The sequence below is a fragment of the Setaria italica genome, chromosome VIII, assembly GCF_000263155.2.
Source record: "Setaria italica strain Yugu1 chromosome VIII, Setaria_italica_v2.0, whole genome shotgun sequence".
In the NCBI taxonomy this organism is placed as follows: domain Eukaryota; kingdom Viridiplantae; phylum Streptophyta; class Magnoliopsida; order Poales; family Poaceae; genus Setaria; species Setaria italica.
In genome coordinates, this window is record NC_028457.1 from 30,272,748 (window position 1) to 30,279,335 (window position 6,588).

The following is a 6,588-nucleotide window of genomic DNA, read 5'->3' on the forward strand; positions in this document are numbered from 1 at the left end:
TCCGGCAGCCCCACCTCTCTCCCCTCCGGATCTGGCGCGTGGTGGCGGGCGGTAGCGGCGGGCGGCAGTGGGCGGCAGCGGCATGGCGGCAGCGGGCGTGGCGGCGGCAGCGGCGGGCGGCAGCGGGCGTGGCGGCAGCGGGCGGTAGCGGCGTGGTGGCGGGCGGCAGCGGGCGTGGTGGCAGCGGGCGGCGTGGTGGCCGTGGCCGTGGATGGCCTGGGCGTGGCGGCGGCGGCCAGCTGGAGCTGCCCCCGGTGGTCGGGGTATGTTTTTTTTTATTTTTTCTGGAAATATTGTTTGCCGAGTGTTTTGTGCCACTCGGCACACCCTTTGCCGAGTGCCCGACCAAAGACACTCGGCAAAGTTAACTTTGCCGAGTAAAACTTTGCCGTGTGCTCGTCGCCGAGTGTTACACTCGGCAAACACGTTGCCGAGTGTTTTTAGGGTTTCGCCGAGTGCCTGGGGCACTCGGCAATTTGTAGCTTTCCCGTAGTGCCATCACGGGCAAAGCGAGAGCATGGCGTCGAGTTGCTAGGGAGAGCGGCCGTCCGTGTGTGGGAGGCTCAAGCATGGAGGCCCTGCAAGGCAACTGTGCGGAGAAGTTCAAGATCAGGTGATGCATCTTTATCAAAGAAAAAAGTTCAGGTGATGCATGGGCTCTGCTTGGTGATTCACGTATCGCACTGGTAGAGAACACATCCTCCATCTGTCCCGGTTTAAATTTGACCTGTGACTAAAGGTGGCATGCCACGGTAGGCCAGATTTGAAGGGGAGCTTTAGTCCTTATTGTAAATAACAACCGGGACTAAACCCCCCTTTACTCCTAGTTGTAACAGCTACAAATATCGCACCGACAGCGCCCCCCCTTTTTCCCGGTTGGACTTCAACCAGGAGTAAACTCCCAACCAAAACAAAAGGGGTTTGTTTTTGTCCCGGTTGGAATTTCCAACCAGAACAAAATCTCCTCCCCTCCCCTATAGAATCGCAAGATAGAGATCTCTTCTTTCTCCTCCAGCCTGAGCCACTCCACTCCACCAGAGAGCTTCATCCTCTTCTCTCCATGGTGACAAAGCAATAGGGAGGTGCTGCCCAAATTTGTTTCCTCATTTTCATGGGGATTTCACTCATCCAAAGTGTTGTGAAGGTTAGCTACTTCATCCTCCTTTCATTTATTTTTATTATACTTTATTTTATACTTTAGAGAGGGAGAAAATTTAGTTTTTAAGAATGAGGGAGAATGGAGAGGATTTTTAGTTATACATGTTTTTGAGCTAGAATGTGATGCATAGTTTGTTATATATGATTTGTATTAGTTAAAACAACTTGCTGTGTGGGAGAATGTGACGGAGAAAATGGAGAGGATTTTGTGCTATAATGTGAGGAAGAATGGAGAGTAAATGTGAGGGAGAATGGAGAGGATTTCAATATTATGTATGACAAAAAAATTAGAGTAAATGCGTTTTTAATATTTAGTCATTGAAAAAAATTTAAGGTAAATAAATTGTAGGTTTAAGAAAATAGAATTTGGTCATTGCTACATTTTTTCATGTCACTCTAATTTAACAATTAATAATTGTATTTATTTGACCAACAATTTATTTATCTTATGTTTAATGCAAGAACTAAATTATAGACAATAATTCTATATGATACCCTGTGTTCATTTTCCACATAATACAATGCAGATGGACCGGCAATTGATGTACCACATCTGTTCCTCCAATATCAGTTAACAGAACGTGCTTATGCTATTCTCTACACATAACTCAATTTTCTTCGAAGTTGAGAGTCACCTCCGCTCGTCTAGTACCAGAAAATAATGGTAGAATAGAAGAGCTTCAAGTCCACAAACTCGGGCTGAATATCATAAAAAAAATTATTGAAATAATTATCCAAACTACTTTTGGAGCCTAATTCTCATAATAGAAGTATGCTGGCCCAATATCCTCTTCAAGCAAAAATCTATTCACTGACCTTGATCTAGCAGCTTTTGGTTAGTTTTTGATTGCCACCGTAGGCCATGCTTAGTGTATAGATCTTTTACCTGGATGGGCTATTGTATGTGTGCCATCACACTTCTATTATGAGAATATGGCACTTGCTCCAAAAAACGTTTGGACAATTATTTCAAGATAATTTTATGATATGAATGCCTGAGTGTATGGACTCGAAGCTCTATTGTTCTTTGAATCCACAAACTCGGGCTAAATATCATAAAAGACGTTTGGAATACTATTTCAAGATTCCTTTTTGATATTCAACCCGAGTGCGTGGATTTGAAGATTTTCTATTCTGCCATTATTTTCTACTACTGGATATGTGGAGGTGACTCTCGATAGATTTCAGAAAAGATTGAGTTAAGTACAGAGATGGCTTGGAGGGCAAACATTCTGCTACGTTGTACCATTATTTTAGGATAATTGGCTACATGAAGTCCACTATGGAGCGTTTGTAATCTGTAGTGCATATGTATCTTTATTGTCTTGTTATGAGTGTAATTTCTATTGGTATCTTTAGTGATTGTTATGAATGTGGAATGGTGTAATTTTCCATTATCAAGTTCTTTATCTAATACGAAGACCAATGTCCATTTTCATGTGTAATACGATGCGTAATACGGGTCCATATGTTGTCCATGCGTAATCCATTTTCATACGTAATACGATGCAGATGGACCGGCAATGGATGTATAACATGGACAAATAGAGCAAGGAGTTTGTTGATGACTTGCATTATTTTCTCGAAGTGACCAAAACGAACAAGCCAAAGAACGGGTTCATATGTTGTACATGCTTCCAATGTAGTAACAAGGACTATTCACAAGGACTATTCACAGACTTCCTGGGGGACTATTCACAGTCACTTGTTTAGATATGGTTTCATGCCTAACTGTTTGGTTTGGACCAAGCACGGCAAAAGAGAGGTTGTAATGGAAGACGGCAAAGAGGAGGGGAATGATGACAACATTCTGGGATGGGGCCATAAAAAACTAGGTACCGCACTAGAATTTATGCAATGGAAGACCAAAATGGTGTGTCCGATAAGGCATTTCAGGGGATGTTAAAAATTATCAAGAAGATTCTTCTTGAGAATAATGAATTGCCGTCCACAACATATGAAGCTAAACAGATTGTTTGCCCTCTGGGATTGGAGGTTCAGAAGATACACGCATGCCATAATGACAGTATCCTCTATCGTGGTGATGAATACGAGAAATTGGATGCTTGTCCTGTCTGCGGAGCGCTGCGGTGTAAGATCAGGTGAGATGATCCTAGTGAGGTTGAGGGGCAGCCTCCCAAGAAGAGTGTTCCCGCGAAGGTGATGTGGTATTTTCATGTGTTGACGCCAGATTTTGACACATGTTTTGAATTGGCGTCAGAGAAGGAAAAGATTGACCAATGCGGCATTCTAGAAGCTACAGTTGGGAATCGGCCGATTGGCGCTACAGTGTTTCGGCCGATTGGCAAACAGAGTTGATGAAGGTCGGCCGATTGGAAGGCTGGGGCAGCTGGGCCAATATGGACTTAAGATGGGCCAGAGAAGAAGATAGTTGAGGAAAGAGATTGGCCTGTGGGAGTATGATAACCAACTCCGATACGAGTTGTGTTTGTAAATATTTGTTATTGTTTAAAATTAGAGATAGATCCTAGTCGGTTAGGAAATTGGTTGTGACAGGCTATAAATAGCCATCTCTAGAGATTTGTAAAGAACACATCAATCAATACAAACAATCTACCTTTTCATCGTACTTTACTTTTAAGTTGGCGACTTCGCCAATACATCGTTTTCCTTCACGAGTTTGTACAGGTTGGCAGGGCTGCATCGACACGATCTCCAGCCGATTCTATAAGTTCTGTTTATCGAGTAATATCTAAGCTTCAACTTCGGGCGCATCATTGTTGTTTCATTTAGATTTATTCACCAGTTATCGATATTAACTAGAATTATAGGTTTTATCTATTGTTTTAGTTTTATCACCAGTTGTCGTTGTCAAGATCGGCCGATCTAGACTTAGACTAGTGAATTTCTTTTATGCGCGTAAGCCTCAGGTGGTTGCGTGGGAGACACAGGTTTAGACTGGTTCGGGCGAGGGAAGCCCTACGTCCAGTATCGAGGATGTTCGTGTTGCCCACGCGGGGTTCTGTAGTAGGGGTTACAGGTCGACGAGAGAGGGACTGGTCCCAAGTCTCTTTAGTGCTTGCGCTCTTAGGAAGAGTCGTTGTGTGCTGTGGCTTGTGGGAGAAGAAGCCGATCCCCCCTCCAGCCCTGGATTCCTCCTTTTATATCGCAAGGGGAGTGGCCGGAGTCACAGTTGGGATCGGGTGAAGAGGACTGTAAAGAGTAAAGCGTAGAATGGTAAAAAATACGGCAGGAAGGAGGAGCAAGTTCCCAGGCGCCTGACGCCTCCGTCGGTCCCTGGCGAATACCGGCGTGCATGCCGTAGGGGGAGGCCGCCATGTGCCAACTGTCGTTGCACCCTACAGATAGCTCCTTCGATACTCGTAGGCGTCGGGTCATGATGAGGGCATTCCGTCGTTATCCCGGTGTTTGTTGGGGGGGACGGTGGATGCTGTTGTTCAGACGACGGCTCCTGGAGAGAGGGCGTCACATCCTGGCTGCTGGGCACGCGGGACCCGAGGGCGCGCGGGGCCCGAGGACAGGCCGGTCTCTCCTTCGCTCCAGCCGGCGCAGGCCATGAGTACCCTGCAGCGAATGGGAGCGAGCCGCCCGCACTGTAGGCTGCACAGTGTGGTCGTGCACGGGTACTTGCGACGGGTTGCATGAGGAGCGCGGTCGTCCCTTCCCTCCGCCAGGCCTGCGGCGCATTTATGGCGAGGCCGACGGGGGGACCCACAGGATTTTGTCTGTCTCGTCCGTCTGGACCGCATCCGAGGGGGATGCCTGCCCCGGGGGCCCCATCGCGCCCGACCCCTTCGCTTGGGGTCGGACGAGGCGGAACTTCGTGGCGAGGGGTCGGGCGCCGCTGACCCCGGGGCCGCAGTTGGGCGAGGCGGAAACTTTGGGAAGGGGGTCGGACGTTCCCGATCCCGGCGCCTTGGTCGGGCGAGGCGGAGCTTTGATCATGTCTAGGTGGGCCCGGGCCTTCGTGCCTGCTTCTTTAAGTGGTATTTTTAGGGGATCGTTAATATTTCCCCCCAACAGTAGCCCCCGAGCCTGTGGTGGAGCAGAAGTGCTCCTCCGGAGGCTTCTTTCACTGTTTTGCCGCGGGCTCTGTTTTATGACGCGCTTGTTTTATTTCAGCTTGGCTGGGGAACCTGCGAATTGTGACCACACGCGTGGTAGTTGGTTGCGAAACTGGCCCCCGAGCTCCTGCTCGTTGCAGGAAACCGATCGGGAGGCTAGGTCGACTTTTGATCGTTGTCCCTCAAGCGTCCGTTCGCTAGGGTGGAGGGGTTGAGCCGGGCCACGTTATCCGCGTTGGACGAACCGTGGTGCTCGTTTGAGCTGCAAACGGGTAGGTTCAAGTGGAGTCCCGGTCCCCGTTCAGGGGGGTCCGGCTCGGGCCAAGCTGGTGGCGCACTCCAATTTCCCGCCGGCCAGTTCATATAGTTCCCGGATCCGTTCGACCGGATCTGGGGGCTCGTCGCCTTTCCCCATGGAAAAACCATGAATTTTATACCGGGCGGGACTCGAACGTGAGGTTGGGGCGCCCTTGGCTTTCGCTCGCCTGGGTATTGGCCGCTAGCGGACCCGTCCCTTCTCACCCCTTGCTCGGGGGATGTCCTGAGGCAGCTGTCAAACCCGTGTCGGGTCAGCTTTCGAACCTCTGGACCGTAATGGGCCGTAGGGGCGTTTTCAGCCCCGTATCCCTTTCTTACCTCCCTGTGGGCCTTGGGCCGGAACGGAGCGGTCGTTGCGCCTGGGCCGAACGTGGGGGGCGTCGTGGGCGCGCTACCCGGGAAGTGGAGTTATGGGGAGCGCCGTCTTGCGAATCGAGGAGGATAGGATGTTTTCACGGCTGATCGTGCGCGCGGTTTTCAAAAAGGAAACGGGCATGGCAGGGGCATACCTGGCGCTGCATTTATGGCGGCCGGGGCGTCGATTTGGCTTCCCCGGTACCTTTCCTATAAAAGCAGGAGCTCGCCGCGCCGGTTTCGCCTTCCTTCTGCATTCGAGCCTTCTTGCCTTCCAGCCTCACGCTCAGTTCATCCGCGCTTGCCTTGTTTCCTTCGCTCCAAGCCTCGCGCTCCTCTTCCCATCTCCGTCAATCTCCTCCCTCCTCCGACGATGGGTTCCTGGGGGGTTTCTCATTTCACCTCCTCGCGCGCCGAGGGCCTGGTGCGGAAGGGTCTCCTCTGCGAGAGGACGGCGGCGGGCGAGTGGGAGCTGCCGGGGACGGAGCAAGTTCCGTCGCCTCCCCCCGGCTACGTCGTGTCCTTCGCTCACTTCCATGAGCGGGGGTTCGCTTCTCCCCCGAGCCGCTTCTTCCGCGGGGTCCTCCACCACTACGGGCTCGAGCTCCAGCACCTCAACCCCAACGGGATCCAGCACATTGCGGCGTTCGTCGCGCTGTGCGAGTGATTCCTGGGCATCGAGCCCCACTTCTCGCTGTGGAAATACTTTTTC